A 4,747-nucleotide genomic window follows, 5' to 3' on the forward strand; every position below is an offset into this window, starting at 1 on the left:
ATTTACAAAGCAGATTTATTTCACATTCAGCAGTTCATACACATTGATTTCACGGCCCAATTACCGTCCCCGACCATGAAAAGCTCTCCTCCCCGTGACACCCCCCCACCCCGTGCCCTTCTTAGCTCTGCATTCCCGTCTGTCCAGCTTTCCCTCTCTGTGAATGCTGCCCCCCTGATGGCTCGTGGCTGATTGATGTCAGAGGTGCATCTTAATAGCATAGGTGGGTGCATTGCCCTGGGGTAGGTGTTCTGCATGTAGGTCTTTCTACTGTTGGGCTGAGAACCAGTCCACGGAAGCAAGCCCATTTCTAGCCCAAAAGGCTAACTTGGGTCCATAGTCTCGGGAGTTCCACCAGTCTCTTATCTGGCCAGTAATTCAGGTCATTTTTGTGTTTTTGAATTTTGTCCCACATTCTTCCTCCCACTCTGACCAGGACCTCCCGTTTTGATCCTTTGCTGAGCAGTTGCCATTGGTAGCCCTGCGCCATCTAGTTCTTGTCTTGGGGTTGTGGAGGCTGAGGTCCTCGTGGCCCATCATATCTTTGCACTAATTGTTTCCAAATTTGATTTTGCCTTTGATTTTCTTCACTCTTCTTTGCTATAGACGAGAGGGGACCAATAGTTGCGTCTTAGATGATGGCCAAAAGCTTTTAAGACCCTGGTCAGTACTCACCAAAGTAGGGTGCAGAGCAAGCTTTTTATGTGCTGTATTGTGCCAGTTGAGGATGATGTCCCCTGACGAGGCTATGGTTCCAAACCCCAAGGCCCATGGCAGTGAGTTTTGTTTGGGCTTTGCTTCCATGGAGATTGACAGCGTTGGAGATCGTCTGTCCTCTAGGGGCGCTGTGAGTCTCACTGTGCTGGTGTGGCGGACATTGTGTGCTTTTGTACTTCTCAGATTCAGCAGCAAGTGTTGACCCTTGGGTTTCTGGCCCCTCCCAGAGCTTCTCTGGACTTGTTCTGTAAAGCCCAAGCTGATCGCCTAGATCCTACTCAACCCTTCCGTGTGATGTGCAGTGGGGAACACACAGAAATGACTCTATTACTGTTTGAACCCCCAGACAACGGCCCTTAGACACCCTTCATGTTAGGAACGGAACTCACCCCTGTGGCTCAACTTTCAGCCAAACGATAGACAGGCCTATTAGGTGAACAGTAACACCAGGGAGCTACAAACTCATTAGGACAATGAACCCTATGAGATCAAAGGGCAGCGTGTGCCCAGGGAGAAGGCTCAGAAGGCAGGAAGGGGCAGGAAAGAAGGATACAGGGAAATGGGAGCCGCGGGAGGAAGTGGGGAGAGGCTGTTACGTCATGGGCGTTGTAATGAATGTATGAAACAAAATGTGTATGAATTATTGAATAGAAAACCAACATGCTCTGTAAACTTTTCACCCAAATCACTATTTAAAAACACACAAAAAAGTCCCTCTTGTTCTGAGTGAGCGGATACAGCTTTGAAAGAAACACAGCTGCCCTGGCTGTCACCCCTGCCAGGTGCTGCTGCCCAACATGTCCCCCAGGGCCTTGCCACCCCACACTTTGCAGCTGAGAAGGCATGAAGGACAGGGTGTTACTTCCTGTGTGTCCCACTTCCCACGAGGGTTTTCCAACCCTGTGATCAGCTCCTGGCAGCGAGCCTATGGCTTGCTGATGGTCACACCTCCATGGCTCAAAGCGTCCCCAGTGAAATGGTGGCAGGTGCTCCTTGGCCAAAGATAATGGCCTGATGATTCCTTAAAAAGTTGGAATTAGAAATACCAATTTCTAATTTGACCCAGCCATTCCATTACTAGGTATGTATCCTAAACAAGTTTGAGTCAGGACAAGAACAGACATATGCACACCCATGTTCATTGCAGCACTGTTTACAATAGCCAAAAGATGGAAGCAAGCTAGGTGTCCAACTGAGGAATGGATAACCAAACTATGGTACATACACACAATGGAATGCTATGCAACCCTAAAGAGTAACCTAGAATCTGTAAAACGTGCATAACATAGATGAACTTGGAGGACATTATGCTGAGTGAAATAAGTCAATCACAGAAGGACAAATATTGTATTAGTTCATTATTGTAAAAAGCCAAAGAAAGGTTTATATGTAAAAAACAAACATTGTTGTGGAGTTGGATCCGACTCATAGCGACCCCTCCTCGGGTTTCCGAGGCGGTATCTCTATGGAAGTAGATTGCCCCATCTTCCTTCTGAGGAGTGGCTGGTGGTTCAAACCCACCAGGCTTTTGGTTGGCAGTCAGATGCCTCAGGCACTATGCCACCAGAGCTCCCAAATATAGTAGGAAACTTTCTTTGTGGTTATGGGGGGAGGCGGGGAGGGGCAGGGACACTGCAAAAATATAAATAATAAATGAATTAGTGAATTAAAGATAATGGCCCGAGGTTAACCCTCGGTCCCAGCAGCCACTGCTTCCCTTGGAATGTTTCCTTGTAATCTACTCACCTGGGGTGGGCCTGCCCGAGGGGAAGCCGTACAGATGGGCCAGGGTGTTGTGGGCGACAGGAGGGCAGGTCTTGTCTTCCTGGAGGGGTTGTTGACCTGGGAGATGAGTCTGAGAAGCCAGGAAAGAGGTGAGAGCTCCAAGCAGAGAGCTCAGCAGGGCTTCTGTCCCTCGCTCTCTCCCTTCTCCACTGATGTGCTCAAGGGAGCCAGGGACGTGTGACAGGGCACACCAGGACTCTGGGAAGGGTTGGGAGCCTGCCTCAGGTGGGGCTGAAATGTGGACCTTCGCAGGGTCGGCCCCAGGCAGGAGCTTAACTGGGCTGAATACACTCAGTTTCTCTCGTCAGTAAGTGTCGCTGCCATACACCCTCTGTGGCCCGAGGGTCACCGGGATCCTTGTGGCTGGGAGCTGTTTCCCTGGGTCAAGGGGGGGGATGTTGGCACATGGCCAAGCCTGATGTGCCCACACCCTCAGCCCCAACAAGGACTGGTCTCTGATGGCACCCTGACCTTGGACCTGGGGGTTTTGACCTGGGCCCAGACACTACCTGGCCCTTCAGTGCTGAAGGCCCCCGTTGGCCACCTGGGCATGATCTCCTGGCTCCTAGCCGATCTCTCCCACAATTGCTTTGCCGTGAACAGCCAGAAGACCCATTTTATTTATTTAAATTTTTAAATGGTGATCTGGGTGAAAGTTTACAGGGCAAATTCATTTTCCGTACAGCAGTTCATACAACTTTTGTCTCATGACATTACTGCAATTCCCCACCATGTAACCAGCTCCCCTCCCACTTCCTCCCTGTAGTTACCTTTTCCCTGTGTCCTTCCCTCCCATGCACTTCCGTCCCCCAAGCTGTCTCCTTGTGCAAACACTGCCCTTCTGGTCTACCATGATTGATCGCTCCAAGGAGTGTATCTACCTGGTGTCAATGTTCCCCCCATATGCCTGTCTGTTGTTTGGCTGGAAGCCACAGGAGTGAGTTTAGTCCCAGGCCTGAAGGGTAGGTAGGGGCCATAGTCTTGGGGGTCTCACCAGGCTCTGTCAGACCAGCAAACCTGGTCCTTTTTATGATTTTGAGTTATATTCCACATTGTTCTTCCACTCTTTCCAGGGTCTCCTACATAGATCCCCTCCTCTGAATAGTTGACAGTGGTGGCCAGGCACCATCTAGTTCTTCTGGTCTCATAGTCTTATAGGCTGAGAACTGCATGGTGTACCAGTCCCTTGGACTAATTGTTTCCATGAATCTTTGCTTTTCTTCATTCTCCTTTGCTTTGGATGAGGATAGACCCATTGTTGCATCTAGATGGCCGCTTGCAAGCTTTTAAGACCCTAGTCACTACTCACCAAATTAGGATGTAGAACAGTGTTTTTGTGTAGTATGTTATGGGGAAAAAAAAACAAAACCTCACTGTCATCGTGTCAATTCCGACTCATAGTGACCCCCTTTGGGTTTCCAAAGTGGTAAATTTTTATGGAAGTAGATTGCCCAGTCTTTCTGATGTGAGTGGCTGGTGGGTTTGAACCACCAACCTTCTGGTTAGCAGTGAAATGCTTTAGGCACTGGACCACCAGAGCTCCATTTTAAAATACGTGTGGAGCGTGTCCTTGATGAGCGCATAACCCTGTGATGCCCACGCCCTGAGCTCTGTTCGCCAGTTGCCTCGCTGTGTGTGCCTTGGCCGGGCCCCTGTCCTGGTCCTGGCTGCTTTCTCTGCATGGAGGATCTGCCCCCGGTGCACACGTGTCTCTCCCTGCCCCCTCCCTGCCCTCCTCCTGCACCTGTGTGAACTGGCGACTGCCAGGCCCTGCCTGCCCTCTCACCCGCTCACCTGTCTCGGCGCACGTGGATATTTCATGGTTTTTCTGCCTCCTCGGTTGCTAGGTTGGCTCCACCAGGGCAGGGCTGCTCAGTTCCTGCCGTACCCTACCCCCCAGAATGGGACAAGGAAAGAGCCTCTCCTGTAGCATTGACTTCAGAATGAATGAGGTCCCCCAACCAGGAGAGGTCCTGGTGCCCAGCACTGGGAAGGGAGGAGATGCAGAGAACATGGTGGGGGGAAGGGAGATTTGAGGGGCAGGGAGGGAGGAGCAGGAGGCCCCCATCCCTAAGAGTGTTTGGTAGCCCAGAATCTGTGTGGCAACTGTAGCCATAAGCACACTATGCATAAGCACAAATGGGACACTAACAGACAGGAAACAATTTGCCTTCAGTCCAGCTGTATGTAGCAAGGATGCTCATCCCATCCCTGCCTTCCAAGCTTGCAGCCTGGCTGTGTGGCT

The 4,747-nt window shown here is 50.7% G+C and overlaps 1 protein-coding gene across 1 annotated transcript in view; it reads left to right on the forward strand.

Moving 5' to 3' along the window:
- LZTR1 (leucine zipper like transcription regulator 1) overlaps positions 1 to 4,747 on the forward strand; it is a 23,627-nt gene that overhangs the window by 1,411 nt on the left and 17,469 nt on the right. The window lies entirely within an intron of this gene.

This window comes from Orycteropus afer, unplaced genomic scaffold (assembly GCF_000298275.1).
Source record: "Orycteropus afer afer isolate SDZICR_OR568_19922 unplaced genomic scaffold, OryAfe1.0 scaffold00502, whole genome shotgun sequence".
NCBI lineage: Eukaryota > Metazoa > Chordata > Mammalia > Tubulidentata > Orycteropodidae > Orycteropus > Orycteropus afer.